Source organism: Elephantulus edwardii, unplaced genomic scaffold (genome assembly GCF_000299155.1).
Source record: "Elephantulus edwardii isolate Elephantulus edwardi_28Jun2011 unplaced genomic scaffold, EleEdw1.0 scaffold00140, whole genome shotgun sequence".
NCBI classification, from domain to species: Eukaryota; Metazoa; Chordata; class Mammalia; order Macroscelidea; family Macroscelididae; genus Elephantulus; species Elephantulus edwardii.
Window position 1 is genome coordinate 3296665 of NW_006399890.1, and position 23736 is coordinate 3320400.

The 23736-nt window shown below is 40.1% G+C and overlaps 1 protein-coding gene across 1 annotated transcript in view; it reads left to right on the forward strand.

Annotated features, from left to right (window-relative positions):
* The window catches only part of LOC102859601 (nuclear receptor corepressor 1-like), a 39278-nt gene that overhangs the window by 585 nt on the left and 14957 nt on the right, over positions 1-23736 (forward strand). The gene's annotated exons all lie outside the window — the stretch shown is intronic.

Sequence of the window (23736 nt, forward strand, 5' to 3'; positions counted from 1 at the left end):
TCGGGGCGGGGCGGCCCCCGGCACGTCCCGGCGTCTGGGCCGGCGATGCCCGGAGACCGGCCCCTTAAAGGGACAGTCGCTCGCGCGCCCGACCCCGCGCGCCTGCCGCCCGGGTGTCACCTAGCGACCGCCTGGCTCGGGATTCTCAGGGTTTCTCTCCAGATAACGTCCCTCCGCTGGGCTGAGGTCGGGGTCGGAGGCCCCGCAGGGTCCCCGTCCTTCATTAGCCCTGCACTCTCGCTTCTCCCCACGCTGGTGTCGTCTTACTTGGCCTTCCAACCTAAGCACCACCTGGCTTCCCACACGGATGTTTGTTTGTTTTTTTTTTTTACCTAATCCTTAAGGTACCAAAATTCATCCCACACGTCCCAACTTCCACTCCAGAAATCACAGGAAAACAAAAGCCTCTCTTGGTTCCTCTAACTCAAGATTGCCTCTCTCAGTTTTCTTAACGGACTACTTTAGCTACAAACAGAGAACTTGGAAACAGACCTGAATAAATGAAGGCTAAGTATTAAAAAACTGTTGTGTCTGCCTTGTGTGTGGCCCTTCGCCGCAGTAACCAAAAGCAACAGGGGAAATAAGAGATGGTCGGGACCCCTGCTAAGTAGTTTACTAAAAGGAAGCCAGAGGACCTTTCTGGTCAGCCTGCAAATGAGATGTTGATCATGACTACTTATTAATTATGACAGTTCTGTCACAGAACGCCAGGCACTGCCCAGGACGTACGCAAAACTTCATGCTCTTCTCCAAGGATTCAACATGATCCAAAGGTTTCCAGAATATTTACAAAGATTCCTAAAATTAGGATTCGCCACCCATTTTTCTTTCATTGGAAAAGAGAGAGAAAAGAAGAAAAGATTGCTCCTGTTCCCTATTCCTTCCTTTGGAAGGAATAAAGAACGAAAACCAGCAGAAGTTTTCTTTTTATGCAGACTGTTAGAAGTATACTATCCGTTTGTATTCTAATTCTTTTTGCCTTAACTCACAGAGCATCCCAAGGTATAAATTAAAAACACTGTGTGGTAGACTGGGATGTTAAGGATTTTGCCAGGTTTCAGCACAATATTCTATCTATTTTAGCTCCTAAGGTGTCCTCTTTTTCCCTGTCTCAATATGATTACTCGACCCCTCAGAGGCTCCAGTGCTCTCAAAACAATCTACATCTGAACCACAGGCTACCTTCGGAGCCTGTGCCAGAGGATCAGACTTTGCTGGAGTGAAGCCATTAGTCTCCTAATATGAAGGAGCTGTAATAGAGCTTAGGGGTTCTTGATTAGCTTGCAACCATCTGCTTTCCCAGTTAGTTCTAACATTTTACTGGCTTTAGGAAAACTACTTTGGACATGTTGCCAGGAGGGACGGGTCCTTGGAGAGGGACATCATGCTTGGGCGGGTGGAGGGACAGCGCAGGAGGGGAAGACCCCCTATGAGATGGATTGACTCGGTGACTGGGGTAATCGGGATGGGTGTGTCAGAGGCAGTGCGGTTGGCGCAGGACAGAGCAGGGTTTAGGGCTGTTGTGCATAGAGTCGCTATGAGTCTCAAACGACTCGACGACTCGACGGCACATAACAACAACAACAAAACAACAACAATAACATTTTAGACAGTAGCTGCACATGTAATTAAGCAATAAGTAAATGTTGTTGTTTTGTACCGTTGAGTCAGAATTGAGACCCACCATAGCTGACCCTCCAGAGGATTTTCAGAGAGAGTTCATCGCACAGAAGGAGATTGCAGAACCGTCTCCCACGGAGCAGCTGGTGGATTGGAACCACGTGCCATCGTGATTGCAGCGCAACTTCTTGCCACTAGTCTACCAGTGAAATAAACTATCTTTTAATAGTTTTCCAGAACATGACTCCATATTTCACAGTGTGAAACAAAACATAAATATATGCATGAGTTGTTTCAGCTTTTCTGAATGAACTTTCTTTGAATTTCTACAAAGGGGAGCAATTGAATGCTTCTTTATTTAAAAGTGTTCTGCTTACTTATACCAAAACAAAACAAAAATTGCTAGAAATGTAACACTTAACAGCCCTATTACAAATTTAGAGCAAGCCTCTAAATGTTGAAGTCAGATCTAATAAACTTTAATTAACACATATAGTTAACCTAGCAAAAGATTATTCTTAGCCAGCTTACTATTCTTAATGTCATTGAAACCAGCAACAAATTTGCAAAAATATAATTAGTGCATCCATTTCCTGAGGTACATTTAGTTGCAACAACTAAGATACTAAGTTTTCCTGAAAATGTTAAATTGTTACCTAACCATAAATCATGTTTAGTTTCACAAGTACAATTTACCCGAGCCTCCCTTCTGATTTAGAACTTAATAAGAAACAATTCTCTTTTTTTCTGACTGAGCTTTATAAATTTTACACACAAATAGCACACAACCTTCCACCAGATTAAGAGAGCTGGCTATTCCTGTTTTGTCTAAAGAAGGCTTTCCAGAAGGGAAGTGTAAGCAGTGAGTTATGTAGAGATTTGAATAATAGGTGAAGAACAGATATATATCTCCTGACTCCACCAGTGAAGAGACAGCAGCAATGAAAGTATAATTGGAAACAATTAACAGAACTACATGTAAAGATTTCGTTGGGAAAATCTACTACACAAGAGTTTGGACCAATATATCTGTTTGATTCCAGTTCACAGGCTTGTGCTATTGTACTATGTTGATTACCACAGTATAAACCTTTAGGATACAAACAAAATGTGAATGTCCTTATATACCTATGCTTTAATTACTCTCACTATCCTTTGTTGTCATTAAAAAATAATATAGAAAATATATAGCATAAGGTCAGATATAAGAAATTGGTTTATAACTAGTATCATGTAAAACTCTTCTAACTGAAAGAACACAATTGTGTACATTCTTATCCAGGTACATGTAGCAATTGTGAGAAACAAGTTTAAAGTTTCTTTGGTTTATGAGCCTTCTTTGTTTCTTTCATACATTTCATTCTGTTGTTTTTAGGGGCCTTGGATTCAGCTCCAATTACCAAGTGACAGGATACTGCAGAACAAAACCCTGCCCAATCCTGTGCTGTCCCACAAATAACTTCGGGCTCCAGCACCTTATTACAGCCACAATGTCAACAGCTCATTGAGGCTCTTCCTCTCCTTCTCTGATGATCTATTTTTGCAGCCATGATGTCCTTCTCTAGGAACCAGGTCCTCCTGCTAGTAAGCCCAAAGTAAGTGAGATAAGTCAGAGAAGCAGAAGGAAAAGACTTGCTCTGCATTTCTCAAACTGAAGGACAAATTCAAACCTCAAGTTGCAGTGCATTCAAGCTGGATTTAGAAGAGGTGATTGTTGTTGTTGTTGTTGTTGTTGTTGTGTGATGTGACCCATTGCCACCCTATGTACAGTAGTCCTGAACCCTGCCCTGTCCTGAGCCAGTCTAACTAATTCCAAAACACCAACACTCATTGCCCCAGTCACTGTATCAGTCCATCTCATCCAAGGTCTTCCTGTTCTGTGCTGTCGCTCAGACCTTCCAAGCATGATATTCTTCTCCAAAAACCAGTCTCTCTCCTGGCCACATGTCCAAAGTATGTGAAATGGGGTTTTAAAATTCTAGCCTCAAGGAGAAACTTGGTTTCACCATCTCCAAGACAGACCTATTTTCTTGACAGTCCATGGTATGTTCAAGACTCTCCTCCAGTGCCACAATTTGAAGACATTCTTCTTCTGCCATCCCGTGTCACTGTCCAGCTCTCTGAAGCATAACAAGTTATTACGAAAACCATGGCCTATATTAGGTGCACCTTAATCTCTAGACTGACATCATTGCTTTTCAATACTCCGAAGAGGTCCCTGACAGCAGATTTTCCCAACGCAATTTGTCTTTTGATTTCCTGGCTGCTGGTGTTAAGAGTGTTGAAATGGAAACAAGAAATCTATAATTGTTAAGAACCTAAATCTCTTCTCATCTGCCGTGATGTGCCCCAGCCTGCAGGGATCTTCAACGGTGACCCTAGAAGGGGAAGAATGAGAAGGGGGGGGACAGGAGACACAGAAGCATGGAGACAAGTTGAGATTCCAATCAAGTCTCGATTTTATTGAAAGCACTCACAGCTTATATACAGGAGTACAATGAGGGGAGTGGAAAGGAGAAGTAAGGTTACTTAGCAGGGCATTCCCAGTAAACCAAAACCTATCCTCCCAGGGTGGGGCAACATGTCCAGACATGTCCTTAGAGAATTACAAAATGGCTTCAGCTAGATTGAACTAGCAGCCCCCAACAGTGATGCTACCAATTGGCCCAGTTGGTGAAAATCTTTGTCTTCTTGATGTTGAGCTTCAATCCATATTGAAGACTATACAGTTCTTGACCTTCTGCAGCAAGCACTTCATGTCTTCTTCAGTTTCAGCCAGCAAGGTTGTGTCATCTGCATAACATAGTTGTTGATGAGTCTACCTCCAATCCTGATGCCACATTCCTCCATATAAAGCCCTGGTTCCCGAATGACCTGATCTTCATATAGATTGAAAAGGTATGGGGACAGGATACATCCCTGATGCACTCCTTTCCTGACTTTGAACCATGAGGTCATCGCACCAGGGAAATAATTGCTGATGTCAGAGGGATCCTGACAGAAAGCAAAGAATGCCAAGAGGTATATTTATGCTTTATTTGCCATCAATGGCATTTGTCTATGTGGGTTATAATAAATTATGGCTAACATTGAAAAGAATAGAATCCCAGAACATTTAATTGTGCTCCTGTGCAACCTATACCTAGATCAAGAATCTGTTATCTGAACAGAGCAAGAGAGCACTGTATGGTTTAAAATTAGCATTTGCTCAGCAAATTGATTTTCATTCAGCAACTGATACACATTACATCTGTTGACATAATCTATGCTCTCCAAATTGTAACAGAACACTTCCAATTTATCCCCTGTGTTTCCTGTTTCCATTCATCCTTCTTTCTCATCTTTTCTGGTCTACTGAGCTTTACCCTAGGCAAATGCTGCCCTTTTGATCTTGTATGGTTGATTGTTCTTAAGAGAGCATTCCATCTTAGCATTATTGATCACAGTATGCTGCTGTTGTTGTTGTCAGAACCAACCCTCCAGCAGGTTTTCAAAGGCAGTTAATCACAAAGATGAAGACTGCCTATCTTTCTTCTGTGGAGCAGCTGGTGGATTCAAATGGTGTGTCTTTGGGTTTACAGCACAATTCCTTCCCACTAAGCCACCAGAGCTCCCATATAGGCCTGACTTTGTTTGGCTGCAAGTAGTGCCACAGGAGTGATTTCAGTCAGGTGCAGGCTTGACAGGTGACTCTGGTAGAGTCAGTGGATGGGCTGTAATCTCGTTGAAGGCGGCCTGTTACATCTTTCTCTATGGAGTGGCTGGTTTCGCTCATCACCACTGGTGACCAAATAACTCTTTAAGAACATGACCTGCTTCAGGTAGATCAGTAGCCACAAATCAAATCAAAACAACAGTGATTACAGTATCATATTCCAGGTTGGGATATGAAAAACTGTACTTCTAAATTTATCATCCACAATGGTGCTCACTGTTAAAACTACACAACTCGTTGGCTTCTCTGTTCAGCTCCCCCAGGAGAGCATGTAAATCTCAAACTGCCATTTCCTGATATTTTTTGCCTCCATAATATGATATCATGTCATCAACATTCATCGGTTTTATTCTATTTACATCTGACCATGTCCCCAGTGTACCAATTTCTTCTAATTCAAGTCATCAATTTTTAAAGTCACCTTTTGGAACTTTCATCTATTGTTTTGGATATTGTATATTTATGAGAAAAGCAGACTCCAGGCTCTATCGCAAATGGATTATTTCAACTGTGAAGAATGAATTTCAATGAATTTCACTGGATGCTGACACTTGTGACACAGAGCTCTTGATGTCAGCCCTTTCTAGCTCCTTCAGAACCTCACTCCATCTGCAATGCCCTTACTGTGTCTACTCTCAACCTTTCCTTCTCTAGCAGAAATTTGTACTTTCAGAATACTGCGACTTAAATGGAATCTTCAGCTATCATTCCATTTCATCCTAAACTATTTTTTTTATTTTGCTTGAAGATGGAATAGTTCTTTAAGAGGCATAAGATTGACTGGATTCTCAATTTCCATTCATTCCTCATTCTACTATAATCTACTATAATATCCCTGCTCACACAGTATTCTAAAACACCTCCCACCAAAGCCACCAACTTCCTTGCTATTAATCCCAATGGAGAGTCTCCGTTTTTATCTCATATTATCTCTTGGGAGCACTGATGGCCTAGTGACAAGAAGCTGTCCTGCAATCCTAGAGGCACATGGTTCAAATCCACCAGCTGCTGTGTGTGGGAGACGGATGCTCCACAGGAGAAGGACGGTATTCTCCTCTTGTGTTATTAACTGCCTCTGAAAACCCACTAGAGGGCCCGTTATGGGTGGGTTCTGATTCAAAGGTATACAACAACCATAGTAACTCTGTCACATATGACAGTTGATTGCTTCTCATCTTGAAATCCTCTTTCCTCGACCTCAGGGATGTCTCTAAGATTTCCTGCCTCCTGTCTAGACTTTCCCTTGAAGGTGAGTGAAAGGGATGAAGACTCTCAACAAAAGGCAGTGCTTAATAATGGGCTTAAGCCTAGAAGAGATTGTGGAGATGGTGCAGGAGCAGGCTGGGTTTCACTTGGCTGTGCATAGAGTCACTCTGAGTCAGAGCCAAATTGACATTACCTAACAGCAACAACAACACTCAAAAGCTCCTTTCAGCCTCTGTACATTTTTATTTACTCTGTCTTTCACCTTAGAGTACCAGAGGAATGTCTATCTGTGTTTTGTTGACTATGCAAAGGCATTTGACTGTGTGGATCACAACAAATTGTGGCTGACCTTGAGGAGACCGGGAATCCCAAATTGTGCTGATGCAAAGCCTATACTTGGACCAGGAAGCAGTCTTCAGAACAGAGAAGGGGAAACACTGCATGATTCAAAATCAGGAAAGAAGTGTGTCTGGAATGCATTCTATCTCCATTCCTTTTCAATTTATATGCAGAACAGATCATTCAGGAAGCAGGGCTTTATGAGGAAGAATGTGGCATCAGGACTGGAAGAAGACTCATCAACAGCCTATGTTATGCAGATGACACAACACTGCTTGCTGAAACTGAGGAAGACCTGAAGCGCTTGCTGCAGAAGGTCAAGGACTGTAGTCTTCAATATGGATTGAAGCTCAACATCAAGAAGACAAAGATTTTCACCCACTGGGCCAACTGGCAGCACCATGATAGATGAAGAAGAGATTGAGGTTGTTCATAATTACAACTTTCTCGGCTCCATAATCAACACTCTTAACATCAGCAGTCAGGAAATCAAAATACAAATTACATTGGGAAAATCTACAGTGAGGGACCTCGCCAGAGTACTGAAAAGCAACAACGTCAGTCTAGAGACTAAGGTGCACCTGATTCAGGCCATTGTCTTTGCAATTACTAATTATGCATCAGAAAGCTGAATGACCGACCCAGGATGGCAGAAGAAGAATTGATGCTTTAAATTGTGGTGTTGGAGAAGAGTCTTGAACATACCATGGACTACCATACAAATATGTCTGTCTTGGTGAGGATGAAACCAAGTTTCTCCTTGAAGCTTAGGATTTTGAAGCTCCATATCACAATACTTTGGGCACACGACCAGGAGAGACTGGTCCTTGGTGAAGGACATCATGCTTGGAAGGGTGGAGAGACAGTGCAGGAGAGGAAAATCTCAAATGAGGTGGATTGATACAGTAACTGAGGCAATGCGGTTGGTGTGTCAAGATTAGTGAGACTGGCTCAGGACAGGGCAGGGTTCAGAGCTGCTGTACACAGGGTCACTATGAATTACAGGCGACTTGACAGCACATAACAACAACAGCAACATTAGAAAGTTGTGCTACTAATCCAAAGATGATGATTCCTCTTTGATGTGATTTGAACCCATCAGAGGTTCTGCAAGAGAAAGACTGGCATTCTCCTGTGTGACTTACAGCCTCAGAAAACTCACCAGAAGGTCAGCTCTAAGCCAGTTTCAACTCAATGACAATGAGTTTTCAGGTTTGAATACAGTTGTGTCATTGTTCCTCAGGGTTCCAGCCTTTCTCCCCTTTTATGGTATTTATCATTCCCCCTGGTCTTCTATTAAAATCTATATCCCAAGGTAAAATCCTTTCCTCCCTTTACCACTAAGGAAGAGGTTCCTTAGACTTGGGGAGGCAACATACATTACAGTTGGATCTGTTACTCTAACCCATTTACTGGGTAATTTGTTAGATTGCTGACTGTGAGTGTGGCCCAGAGGAAGAACTCATTCTGTAGCAGGTTCAGGACTTATAGGACTTACTGCCATTTGAACCTTGTGACCCAGCACACCCAGTGGCGCTGGAGGTATCTCTGGACGATGAAAATGCTGTATGCGTCCCTGAAAAGCCCCAGGAAGAGAAATGCAGGCCTCTAGGTCTGGAGATCAAAGCTGTATTCAATGCTCCTGGGCCCTGGTACTGACTATGAGATCCAAATGACCTCATGACCTGAACTATGATGACCTTGACTGTGAGAAAGGATGTTAATTATCAAGAACATATGGTTTTGAAAATCCACTCTAGCTGTAGTGCGATCTAAAAGCACAAAGGGTTCAAAATAAGAAGGCATCTCAAATTTCTCTTCCTGCTTCATGAACACCTTTTCTTCACCCACACCTTGTTCTCATAAGAAATTCCACTTGTACAGGAGTAAAATGCTTGAGCTATGTTTAGAGGTGCATCTGTACAATACATAAACACCTATTCAGAGACCATTAGGTTAGCTCAGGATAGGACAAGATTCAGAGCCATTGTTCTTAGGGTCACTGTGGGTTATAGTTAACTTGACAGCACATAACAATAGCAATGACATGCTATGCATGTGCGAGTTGGACAATGAATAAGGAGAGCAGAAAATGAATTGAAGGCTTTGAATTATGGTGTTGGGGAAGAGTACTGAACATCTCAAAGACAGATGAAAGAAGAAACTCATCTGTCTTGAAAGAAGAGCAGCCAAAGTGCTCCTTAAAGGCAAGGATGGTGAAGTGTTGCCTCACTTGGTTTGTTTCTTTTATTGATGTTGTTGTTGTGTGCTATTGAGGTGGAGCTAACCAGTATTTGACCCGCCAGTGGGTTTTCAGAGGCAGTAAATCACACAGGAAGAGACTGCCTACCCTTCTTCCGTGGAGCTGCTGGTGGATTCAAACTGTGTGACTCTGGGTTTGCAGGGCAGCTTCTTACCACTAGGCAGCCAGAGCTCCCTAGGGCATATCTTCAGGAGAAACAATCCTTGGAGAGAGACATCATGGTGGGAAAAGTGGAGGGTCAGACAAAGAGAGGAAGACTCTCCACAAAACAAACTGACACAGTGACCAGCACAGTGGGTTTGAGCATGAGATTGGTGCACGACAGGGCCCAGGCCAGGTCTGTTGTTCAGAGGGTCACTGTGAGATGTAGTCAACTTGATGGCACCCAAGAACAACACTGGATGTAAAGTGTCCAGGTGGCATAGTCCATAGTGTGTTGCACTGTTAACCAAAAAAATCTGTGCCTCTTTGGTGATTTGAATCATCCCATGCTCTGTAGGAGAAAGATAGGCAGTCTCCTCCGTGAAGACTTACAACATTGGAAACCTGATGGAAAATAGCTATGAGTTGGAACTGACTTGATGGCAGTAAGTTGAAGTGGTGTGTGTGAGTGTGTGCATGTGTTTGTGTGTAATGGATATAAACTGCTATAGAATCAGCATCTTTAGGGCAGCCCTGAAGAAGTATGAGGACAAAACATTTTCCCAGTGGACATAACCTCAAACCATATGATCTGGTTGTCACTCTGCCTGGAAAGAGATGTGCATATATCTCTATTTCTGAAATTCATGGCCTGGGGCTTAGAAAGTACTGGACTAGAGAAGTGATAAAAAGCAGGAATGGGGGTAAATGATGTGAATGTGCTCATGTAATATATACAGGTTACAAGTTCACTTCTTCCCATGTGCGTGCTCATATGAGAGCATAAGATTGGTGTTCTCTATAAACAAGTGTTGTTGTTGTTGCAGTTATGTGCTGTCGAGTCATCTGTGACTCATAGCGACCCTATGTACAACAGCCCTAAACTCTGCCCTATCCTGTGCCAATCTCACCATCTCCGACACACCTACCCCCATTACCCCTGTCACTGAATCAAATCCATCAGCCACTGCAAAAGAGAAAGATGGGACAATCTCCTTCTGTGCAATTTGTACCCTCTTACAATACACTGGGGGGTCAGCTAGGAGTCAGCTCCAACTTGAGTGGGCAATGTTGAGTTGAGTTTTTAATTCTTGATTCTTTTAAATCATTACTTTATTTGGTAATAGGGTCTTTAATGACAGCTATCAGTCATCATGAGTTAATATTGGTGCAGCGTAGGTCCTAACCACATCTATCTTGTATATTATAGAAAAGGAAAACAGAGACAGCATGAGACAAAGAAAAGACAGCCACGTGACAGACAGCCATGGAGTTAAACAAAGCTGCAAGCCAAGGAATGTCAAGAATTGCTGGGAGCCACCAGAAGCTATGAGAGAGGCATAGAACAATGTCTCTGTTAGCTCTCAGAAGTAATCAGCACATCTGATATTCTGTTTGGGACTTAGAGCCTCTAGGATTGGAAAACAATTATTTCTAGTATTTGATGTTGATTTTTTTGATTTTTTGTTGTTGTTGTTGTTAGGAGTTGTTATGTGTGTGTTAGTCAACTTGTCATTTGTTCAATGGCAGAGATGAGTTTTAAGCACAGGTTCAAAGGAATGAACTTCTTCTCACCAAGGTGAATCTAGCTAAGTGTCCAATGTACCAACTACAAACACATCACCCTAGTACAGCACCATATCCTAGGGGACGGGAGCAGCCAGCAGCCACCAGGTTCATGATGTTAAACATCTCTTATCACTGAGGTCTTAGTAATTGGTCGTCAATGAAACAGACACTCATTCTAGACACAGATTTGTTTTCCTTGTCTTGAAAGTACCTGCGAAAACCACCATCTGTAGTCTCACAGAATGTTGATTTTATTAGCATGGAATTCCACACAGCACACAAGAAATGTCATTCACTGCAAAAACAATGAAGCAATAGGCTCCAAAGATTTGCCAGATGTAGCTGACATTATAGAATGGTTGGAATGTCTATCAGACTCAGTTTGGGTTCCAAATAAAAGGACTGCATCTTGACTTTTCAAAATATATTCTAACAATGATATAATGTGGGAGCTATGTAATAATCCCTCATTATCTGATAAACCAAATAGTTGTAAAAGAATTAAGGGTGCAATATATTCTTCACTTTCATTATTAGACCTGATCCAGTGTAAGAGGAGTTTCCCATGAGTGCGGACTATAATAGGTTTTATTTCACTAGAGAGAAAGCAAACTGAAAAAGGAGTACCTCAGTAACACCTAGAAATAATCACCGGAAGAGAGCTCATCTTTTTGGAACTATGCCCTTGTGAAATGAAGCTCCTTGATACCAGGGAAGGCCCTAAAGATGCTGAAGGAAACACAGACTTTGTTCCATAACCAACACAGAGAGAAAGCAGACCTTCCCCCAGAGCTGACACTCAGATTTGGATTTCCAGCCTCCTAAATGGTAAGATAATCTGTTCGTTAAAGCCGCCCACTTGTTTCTGGTATAGCAGCAGTAGAGAACTATGACAATACTTGGCAACGTTAGCATGTCTGGAACATGTAGTACATGCTCCAAATCACCTACCAATGTTTTTAGCATGTTTTTAACACCATAGACGCAGAAATTAAGGGGAAGAATTGGGAACAGTTCCCATCATTGTGCCCAATTATCTGCTTACAAAATTTTTTGCTTCTGATTCCTACGACTTCGGCTCCACAGCTTCAAATATCTTGGTCCCAAAGAGAGGAAGTGTTATCTAATGATATGATCTCTGTCTTTCAAATCCTAGAAAAACCACAGTGTTCTCTAGAATGTCATTACAAACTACTATCCAATGAGGGCTTGTTGATAAGGGATTTTCATTTTCTAAGTATTGAACATCAGTTTCATTTTCTCCTGTGTCTTGGTAATGACATCAGTAATTGTCAAAAGATCTGCTTCCAGATGGTATTGGTTCACAGCACCTACCACGGAGTAGAACTCAAAACCCAGCATTAAGATACTTCATTTCATATAAGAAACAACAGGAATAAAATAATGCCCTCTTACAAAATCTCCATCGGTGCTATGCATCTTGTGCTGGATTTTATCAATCAGTTCTTCTCATTTTCCAAGAACAATAAAGAAGAGCAGATTTTATGAAAACAATGAACTGTGAATTTAAATACAAATCAAGAAATATTCATTGTGTTAGAAAGTCATGCCAGAGATTGTCAGAGGCCATCTCTTGTGAAATTGCCTCGAGGGGGAGTTCTATTTTCAGCAGATGAATAGCCAAAGAAAGAACTTTTTAAATTGGAAAAAGAAAAGGAAGAGCGGGGGTTCTTCCTTTGACTTTAAAATTCATTATTTTGGTACTTTCTTTTCTTCTGTTGCTTGCATTAGAACTGCCTTGGGAAACCTCCATTCCCAGTGGCTCAGGAGATTGAAAAGAATCCAAGATTATGGTAGCACAAAGGTCAACAGCAACATCTCCTTTTTGCTTCGTGCATGGCAGTAAGTGAGATAATGCCAAGATTCTTTCTAAACAACAACAGCAAAAAATTCAAACATGAATGCTCCACTGAGAAGTCATATAAACGAGTTTGTCAAAAGTCATTTAGCACTGAGAAAGCAAAAATAACAGATATCCTTGAGGAGGGGGAATGCTTTGATTAAAAAGAGGAGTTCAAATCAACAGCTGAACTATTACATATAGTGTCAGGTTTATATGATTGCTAACCTAGTTTCCCAATTTCTTTTCACAATTGTTTTAGCTAATCTTGTCCCACTAGTCTGAAGAGTCTACTCCAAGTGACAGATGATTTTCAAACAGCTACAGCACACAGATTAAATCTAGAAGAAAGCAGTAAGCTCCTTTATTAAGATTGCAGGGAGATATTGAGTGGGGTTTTAGAGACCCCTGCAGACTGATAGAAGGTCAACTAAGGATTTTAAAATGAGCCTTGCATAGTTTCTCTGTTTAGGCTGCCTCTAAAAATCATCAGGAAAATTCTTCACATATAATTGCTATAAAAGATCTGATAACACTTATAATAATTAAAATTAATCCATAATAATAATAGAACCTCTCCCCAAAAGAAAAACCCAGGCATAAATGTCTTCACTGGCAAGTCCTATCCAGCACTTAAAAAACTAAGCCGATCCTTCTCAAATTCTTTCAATAAGTAGAAGGTAGGTAAACACATTCTAATTTATCTAATGAGGACAGCATTACCCAGAAAACAAAATGAGCCATAGATATGAGAAAGAGAGACAGAGACAGAAAGAGAGAGAAACATGAAAGAAGTAATATCCCATGTGAAATGTATTTGTAACAATCCTTTACAAAATAATAAAAATTTTATACATGGTGGCCAAGTAGGAGTTATACTAGGATTCTAAGTATGGTTCAGCAAACAAAAGCCAATGTAAGCTTATGATTGCTGTTGTCGTTATGTGCCATAGAGTTGCTTGCAATTCATAGTGATCCTATGTACAACAGCTCTGAACCCTGTACCTAAGTAGAGACACAAAGGACCTTTACAAAGAAAATTACAAAACACTTCTGCAAGAAACCATAAAAGACCTAAATAAATGGAAAAATAGTCCCTGTCATGGGTAGGAAGACTCAATATAGTGAAAATGAAAATCCTACCAAAAGCAATATACATGTTTAACACAATTCCAATACAGATATCACATTTACTTTTTTAAAGAGAGAGAAAAGGCAAACCAAAACAGCATGATACTAGTAAAATGATGGACACAGAGACTAATATAACAGCATTGAAAACCCAGAAATGGGCCCAGCTATCTATGGTCAACTAACATTTGACAAAGAAAGAAAACCTATCAAGTGGGGAAATGACAACCTCTTCAACAAAAACTGTTCTCCTCAAAAACTTTCCCCAAACGGAGCTCTGGTGGCCTAGTGGCAAGAAGCTGCACTGCAAGCTCAGAGGTATGTGGTTCAAATCCACCAGGCGCTCTGCTGGAGAATAAGGGGCAATCTCCTCCTGTACCAGTCAGATCTGATTTGATGGTACACATACTAAAAACATTTTTTTATTAATTTTAATAAACATTTACATAGATTTTGGATTTCCATTCATTCATTGTTGCACTTTTCTCCCTGCCCACCCTCCCCACCAGTTCGCTCCTCTCTTTGAAAAAAAAAAGGAAAAAAAATTCCTTCGTTGGTATGTAATTCCCCCATCCCTCCTCCACCTCCCCACCACACACCAAGTACACTTCTCTATGCAACCTTAATTCTGGACTCCTGTGCTAACCATAATACTCAATCATACATCAGCTCTAATCTGTTCTTTCCCTCATCTGTTTCAATACAGTATACATAATTTACCCAGTTTTTTCTCGGTCTTACCCAACCCTGAGGTCAGACCCATTCTACAACAGTGGCACCATGCAGTATTTGTCCCTTTGTGACTGAGATATTTCACTCAGCATAATGTTCTCCAGGGACACCCATTTTTAATAATATTGCATAAGTTCCTTGTTTTTAAATGTGGCATAGTATTCCATTGTGTGAATATACCACAGCTTCTCTATCCATTTGTTTTTTGGGGACACTTAGGTTGCTTCCAACTCTTTGCTATTGTAAACAAAGCTGCAATAAACATGGGTGTGCATATATCTGCTTGGATGGCAGTTATGGTCTCTCTGGGGTATATTTCCAGTAATGGAATTGCTGGGTCAAATGGTATCTCTATTTGCAACTTTTTTTTTTTCGTTGCAGCTTGATACTTCTTTATTCTGGTAATGGTGCTTTTTTCTATTTGCAACTTTTTGAGAAAGCTCCACACCACTTTCCACAACGGTTGCACCATTTTACATTCCTACCAACAGTGAATAAGAATTCCAGTTTCTCCACATCCTCGCCAACATTTGTTGCTTGTGGTTATGTTAAATTTTGCTATTCTTACTGGGGTGAGATAATATCACATAGTTGTTTTGATTTACATCTCTCTTAGAGTTAGGGATTTTGAACATTTCTTCTTGTGCTTGTTGGCCATCTGAATGTCTTTTTTGGTGAAGTGTCTGTTCATATCCTGTGACCACTTAAAAAAAAAACAAAAAAACCTTTCCCCAAAGGGTGAAAAGAAAACCTGCTGACTTGGGGGAAAAAACATATTTGGTAAGACCATCTCAAACAAGGGTCTCATAACAAAAGTTCACATAATACTATAGGGCCTCCAAAAGAAAAAGACTGATCAAATAATTACAATATGGGCAAAAGACATGCAAAGACTTTTAACAGAGAAGACATTTATTCAAATTGCCAACAGATACATAAATAAATGCTCTAAAACACTGGCAATAAGAGAGATGCAAATCAAAACCACAATGAGATACCATCTCACCCCAGTAGCACTTGCAACGTTTAACAGGACAGTAAGCAATAAATGTTGGGAAGGATGTGGTGAGATAGGAACTCTCATACACTGTTGGTGGGATTGTACAGTGGTACAACCACCCTTGAAGGCAGTGGTACAACCACCCTTGAATGCCACCCTTTGGCATTTCTTCAAAAAGTTGAATATATAAATTCAATATTACCCAGCTACTATTCAACTGCTAGGAATATACCCTGAGGAAATTAGAACTGAGACACAAATGGAGATTTATACACCAATGTTCAAAGCAGAACTGTTTACCATCGCAAGAACATGGGAACAGCCTAAATGTCTAACCACAATTGAATGGTTTGAGAAATTGTGGTATGTTCACGTTATGGAATACTATGCAGCACTTAGGAGCAACAATTTCAAAAATTACTGCATTAACTTTGGAGAGATTAGAGAGCATCAGGTTGAGTGAATTAACTCAGTCTTATAAGAACAGATAGTTTCTAAGACCATTATTTTAAAAATAGAAGGATAACTAGTAAAACATGTATGGGGGTTCAATGGGGGAAGAGGTGGGAGCAGAGGGATTAGGAGGGGCATAAATAAAAATCATAGGGCTGCATGATTTGGTTGGTGGAGGGAAAGAGGGTAAAGGAAATGGGAAAGATCTTGTGATGATCTGGAAAGACAGGGTAATGGTAAACACAGTTCAATGATGATTAGGATTTTTTCCTATACTTTGCATTTTTTTTCTCTCTGGTGATTAACATAAAACACAATTACTGGAAATGATTGTATGAAACATAATGTAAATGAAAGATAGCGTGAAACACAAAGTATAGGAACTTTGTGTGCAAACCAATAGAAAATAAACGTTATTGAAAATTGATCAATGAAAAACTAAATTACTCTGTAAACTTGCATCTACATGGCAAAAAAAGTTAAAGATGAAAAAAATCGATCTAAGAATAGTGAATGTATAGAAATAGTAAAAACAGGAGAAAGTGCTGTTATATTGTGGGTGTTGGCATCAGTCGCTCTCTTTCACACGCACACACAAACACACAGAGTGTATGAACTGTTGAAGATAAAACCAATTTGCTGTGCATATTTTACCAGATTCTGAGTAAATTGGTGACAAAAACAACAACCCAAAGCAAAACAAATCCCCCCAAAATAAAACAAAAACAAAAAAACACTCAGCCAACAAGGAATTAATGTAACATACTACATTAAGGATGACAAAAGAAGAGTCAATGCCTCTGAGTTGTGTTGCTGGAGATGAGTATTGAACATACCATGGACTGCCAAATGAACAGGTTTGTCCTAAAGAGGGTGAAACCAAGTTGCTCCTTAGAGGCAAGGATTCTGAAGCTCTATCTCACATACTTTGAGCATGTTCCCAGGAGGGACCAGTCCTTGCAGAAGATCTTCATGCTTGGAAAGGCAGAGGGATAGTGCAGGAGAGGAAGACCCTGGGTAAGATGGATTGACAGAGTGACAGGAATAATGTGGGGAGGTGTGTTAGAGACAGTGAAATTGGCTCAGGATAGGTCAGGGTTCAAATCTATTGTGCATAGTCTCAGTGCTTAGGTCGCTGAGTTGCAGTCATTTTAAGGGGACATATCAACAACAACAGGATTAGAGAGCTCCGTAGCCTAGTAGTAAGAAGCTGTGCTGCAATCCCGAAGGTAAGCTATCCTCAAGAGAAAAATGGGCAGTCTCCTCCCAGGCAATTTATTGCCTCTGAAAACCCACTGGAGTGTCAGCTACAGGTAAGTTCCAAGTCAACATTATACAACAATATGGGAGGGGGGAGGGAGGGAGGGAGGGGAACCCCCCTCACATGATCATTTCAATTAATGCTGAAAAAAAGCATTTGAGACACGCTTTCATCATAAAAGCAGTTAGAAATTCAGGAATAGAAAGGAATTTCCTCAACATGGTAAAGAGAGTATATGGAAAAACTCATATCTAATATACTTAATGAAGGATTAAAATTGTTTCCCTAAGATAAGGAATAAGAAAAAGACATTTGCTTTCATCACTGCTATTCAACACTGTACCAAAAGTGACAGCTAGGGTAATTGTTGTTGTTGTGTACCATCGACTTGGAAATGTCCCATAGCTGACCCTCCTAGAGCTTTTCAGAGGAAGTAATTCCATGGGAGGAGATTGTCCATCCTTCTCCCTCAGAGCAACTGGCAGATTTGAACAGCATGCCTTTAGGATTGCAGATTCCTACCATTAGCCCACCAGACAAAAGAAATACTAGGCATCCAAGGCATCCAATTGAAAAGGAAGAGTAAAATTTTCTCTGTATCTATCTATCTATCTATCTATCTATCTATCTATCTATCCATCTATCTATCTACCATCTTATATATAGAAAAATTTTAAAAATCTGCACACACATAAATGAAAATGAATGGAACTAATTAATTCAGTGAAGTGCAGTATATATAAGAACACCACACAAAAATCAGCTACATTTTTATAAACTAACAATGAACAGGTCAAAAACAGTTAAGGGAAAAAAAAATCTATCTATAAAATAATAAAAAGAATAAAATACTAACCAAGCATAGAAAACTACAGAATATTGCTAAAATAAATTCTAAATAAATGAAAAGGCATTCATATTTATGAATCAGAAAATGTAATACTGTTAAGATACTCCCAAAGTAATCAACAGACTTAGTGCAACACCTACACAATTCTAACATCCTTTTTTGTTTCTGCAGAAATGGAAAAACAGAACCTCAAACTTACTTGAAATTACAAGGGACTTCAAATAACCAACAGAATTTTGAAAAAGAACAAAGTTGGAACACTCACTTCTCCAATTTTAAAACTTATTTCAAAACTACAGTAATCAAAACATAGTGATATTAACTAAGGATAGAAATACAGACCAATGGACACAAAGGCATATATCTATATCCACGTATTTTTTGCAAGAGTGTCATGAACATCCAATAGGGAAAGAACTTCACTTCAACAACTGGTTCTACAACCTCTAGATATCCATATGCAAGAGAATGAAGTTGGCCCTAATGTTCATGAAATACTAATATCAAAATGAATCAAAGACATAAACACAAGAGCTAAAGCAAAAGACCTTTTAAAAGAAAACAGAAATAATTTTAATGACCTTGGATTTGGCAACAGTTTCTTAAATACGATATCAAAACTGTCTTAGTTACCTAGTGCTACTTTAATAGAAGGCAGTTTTGGTGGCTGCATGGTAATGAGTGCTGCCAACCCAAAGGCAAGCAGTTCAAATCCATCAGCTGCTCTGTGGAAAAAGATGGGCAATCTCTTCCTGCACGATTTACTGCCTCAGGAAACCCACTGGAGGATCCATTATGAGTTGGTTCTAACTCAATGGGACATAACAATAGAAATACCACAAGTAGATTTAACACAGAGAAATTTATGCGATCACAGTTTAGGAGATTAAAAGTTTGAATTCAGGGTACTGGCACTAGGGGAAGGTTTTGCTTCCCTGTAGAGATGAGATGGATTGACACAAGAACTGGAGTAATGGGGATAGATGTGTCAGAAATAGTGAGCTTGGCTCAGGATGGAGTAGGGTTCAGAGCTATTGTACATAGTGTCATAGACATAGTAAAGAGTCGCAGGTAACAATGACAACAGGTCCAGTAATACCTAGATATGTCAGTGTATCTTGGCAACAATCTTTTTACAGATCTTAGATGTCTATTATGCAGGTACTATAGCAAGACTACTCTCTAAATGTAATCACCAAGAAGATGTCTCTAGATTACTCCTTATATTTAGGTTCTTCCTCTTGTTAAATAGCAACAGAAAAACAGGAGTCTATGCTTTTCTGTGCAAGCAAAGAAAGAGGTTTGTTAGAGGAAATACTCTGCAAAGGAAAATGTGGAGGAACAAAGTTTCACTAGCCCATGCCTCATTTCTTAATGGCTGGTGGGATGCTTTTGAAGACTGGAGGTGAGAAAAGGTTATAATGTTTATAGGATCTCATGTTTATTCATAAAAGGGTGGGGTGTTTAGTTAATTCATTAGAAGGACAAGATTGCCATGTTTATTCACAGAGGAAGGGTCATCGGGATTGGCTCATGTGAGACAGATTAAGGTAATTAAGCACATTCACACATGTTGTTGTTGTTACGTGCCATCGAGTCGCCTGCGACTCATAGCGACCCTGTGTACAACAGTCCTAAACTCTGCTCTGTCCTGTGCCAGTCGCACTGTCTCTGACACTCCCATCCCAATTATCCCAGTCACTGAATCAATCCACCTCATAGAGGGCCTTCCCCTCCTGCGCCGTCCCTCCACCCTCCCAAGCATGATGTCCTTCTCCAAGGACTGGACTCTCCTCACAACATGTCCAAAGTAGGTTAGACGGAGCCTCAGGATCCTTGCCTCCAAGGAGCCACCCGGTTTAACCCTTTCCAGGACAAATCTGTTTGTTTTCCTAGCAGTCCATGGTATTCTCAATACTCTTCTCCAGCACCACAGCTCAAAGGCATCAATCCTCCTTCTATCCTCTTTGGTCATTGTCCAACTCTTTGATGCACAACAAGTGATTGCGAAGACCATGGCCTGTATCAAACGCACCTTAGTCTCCAGAGAGACAGCATTACTCTTCAGTACTTTGAAGAGGTCCCTAACAGCAGACTTTCTCATGGCAATGCGCCTTTTAATTTCCTGGCGGCTGGTGCCAAGACTGTTGACTATGGAGCCAAGCAAACTAAAGCTGTGTACAATCTCAATCTCTTCACCATCCATCCTGATGCTGCCAATTGGTCCAGTGGCGAGAATCTTTGTCTTCTTGACATTGAGCCTCAATCCATATTGGAGGCTGCAGTCCTTGACACTCTGTAGAAGGTGCTTCAGGTCCTCCTCAGTTTCAGCAAGCAGGGTTGTGTCATCTGCATAACGCAGATTGTTGATAAATCGCCCACCAATCTTGACCCCACATTTCTCCTCATAGAGCCCATTCACACATACACAGCAAGATTACTGCTACTGGAGGCTTTTGAAAGGATGTGTCAGCAGATTGCAAAATGGGGGCAAACAACTGCAAATTTAAAGGCAAAAGATTCAAATGTGGTAAAGATGCTTTCCTCACACTGTTCCCCTAGACTAATAGGGAGCTTTGGTGGATTAGTGGTAAGGAGTTGCACTACCAACTCAGAGGCACATGGTTCAAATCCACCAGCCACTCAATGGGAGAAATATGGGTACTCTCCTTCTGTGTGATTAACTGCCTCTGCAAACCTGTTGGAGGTTTTTTCCCATACTTTTCAATCTATATGTGGAACAGATAATTTGGGAAGCTGGACTTTATGAAAAAGACTGTGGCATCAGGATTGAAGGAAGATTTTTCAACAAAGTTATGCAGACGACACAACCTTGCTCATTGAAACTGAGGATGTTAAAGCATTTGCTGCAGAATGTGAGACTACAGACTTCAATATGGATTACATTTCAATATAATTAAAAAAAAACACAAAGAAGATTCTCACCATTGGGCCAAGTGGCAACATCATGATAGGAAAAGAGATCGAGGTTATGAATAATTTCATCTATCTTGGATCCATAATCAACACTCTTGACACCACAATCAGGAAATCAAAAGATGATTTGCTTTAGGAAAGTCTGTTGTCAGGGACCTCTCCTAAAGAGCAGTGATGTCAGCTGAGAGAGTAAAGTGCACTTGATCCAGGCCATGGTCTTCTCAATTGCTTGCTATACATCTGAGAGCTGGACAATGACTAAAGATGACAGAAGAAGAATCGATAACTTTGAATTGTGGTGATGAAGAAGAGTTTTGAACATACCATGTCAAGAGGAAAAAACCCATCTGTACTAAAGAGGGAGAAATCAGGTTGCTCCCTAGAGGCAAGGATTTTGAAACTCCATCTCACATACTTTGGCTATGTTTCCAGGGTGGACTAGTCCTTGGAGAAAGGTGGAGGGTCAGTACAGGAGAGGAAGGTCCTGGATGAGATGGATTGACACAGTAATTGTGGCAAAAGGGGCAGGTGTGTGAGAGATGGTGAGATTGGCTCAGATTTGAACAAGGTTCAGAGCTATTGTTCACAGGGTAACTATGAGTTATGGCTGACTCAATGACATATAACACCAACAGTAACAACATCATTGTGCGTTCAGTAAAACTGTATATGGTAGATTTTCTAATTAACCATTTATAGTATAATTTATAGCATAAAAAACAATACTCACATTGCCACCTACTCTTCCTGTTTGATACATATTTGGGGGGCTATAATTCAATCCATGGCAAAAATCAGGAGAAATATACAAATTTAAAATGTAGATAAGTTGGGCCTTATCAAAGTTAAAAGTCTTGTGAATCAGAGGACTCTATAATATTTGAAAATCTTATCTTTAAGGGTCTAGTATCCATATATAGAAAGAAATGAAAGCCTGATTAAAAAATTTAAAAGGACTTTAATAGTTATTTCTCTAAAGATAGACAAATATCCAATAAGCACAGCGGGGAAATGTTCTATATCATGGAAATGCAAATCAAAACCCTAATGAGATACCACTTCACACCTTCTAAGATGGCTTTAAACAGGAATACGGAAAATAACAGGTGTTGGTGTGGACGTGGAGAAGTTGGAATCCTCATAAATTGCTGGTGAGAATGTAAAATGGGGCAGCTGTTGTGGAAAACAGTTTGGCAGTTCTCACAAAGTTAAACATAGAATTATCATATGACCCAGTAATTTCCCTTCTAGGTATAGATCCAAGAAAATTTATAACAGGCATTTTAAAAAAAATATGTTCATAGCACATTACTCACAATAGTCACAAGGGGAAAAGAGCCCCCAAATGTCTATCAAATGATAGGCAAAATGTGACTTATTCATGCAACAGAATAGTGGTCACTCATAAAAAATAACAAAGTACTGAACCATGAAAACATTAGGCTGAGTGAAAGAAGGTAGGCAAAAAACACTGCACAATTCCACTTACCTGAAATATCCAGAATAGGAAAATCCACAGAGACAGAAAAGCAGATTAATAGTTGTCAGGGCTGGCAGGAGCAGGGGTCGGAATGTCACTACTTAATGAGGAGGAGGTTTCTGTTTAGGGTGTTGAAATAGTCTTGGAACTCAATGGTGGTGATGGTCCCACAGCATTACAAATGTACTTAATACTATTGCATTGCACATTCTAAAATGGTTAAACTAGTAGCATAATAAAGATACTAACAGAGTATCATGTTAAATAAAAGAAGTCAGACACCAAAAACTATGTACTATTTAACATGACATTTTGAAAAAGGCAAAATGATAGGAATAAAAAAAAGCAGGTTTCTTGGGACTGCAGATAGTGAAAGGGATTAGTCACAAAAGGGCATAAGGAAACTATTTTATATTTTTATTGTAGTAGTAAAACAAAGATTGTTAAACAAATATATGTGTTTATCAAAATGCATTGACTGATGTATCTGAAAAAGATGTCTGTAAATTATACTTTAAAAACTTAACTTTAAAAAATAAAATTTCTGTTTACTATATCATGAGTCTATATAATAAATGTCAGTGTCTGATTAGGAGGACGGAAAAGGAATTGCCACTGATAGCAGTAGAAACTCAAACACAGTTTTAAGTTTGAGAAGATAGGAAAAGTAGCCTATATAAGACGCTTTAACCTGATTGTTCTGACATAGTTGCCTAAGTGAAAGTTGTCTATGCATGAATGTTCTTTCACTTAATTACTCAGATATAGTTTAAAAGCTTAGGACAATAGTAAAAGATGTCCATTTAGGGTCCTTTAAGTTGATTGATTAGCTTGCTGCGAGACTGTTATTCCAGGAACTAAAGGTTAATAATCAAGTCACCCCGCATTATAAACTGGAAAATGACTTGAAGAAATGCACCTTCAGCAAAGATGCCTGATGTCTACCTATCAAGCACAGGATGTATGATGGCCATCACAGAAAAAGACATGCAACAAACAAGCTTATCAGATCCTTGGACACTTCCTTCCCTGAACCCTTTCCATATTTCTTTTGTGTTACCTAGTCCCTTTTTCTTGCTTGAAAACTCAACCTCCTTTGCCATCTCTGTTATCTAAATGTTGTACATAGGGTTTTCAGAGGCCTGCTATTTCAGAAGTGGATGGCCAATCCTTCTTCC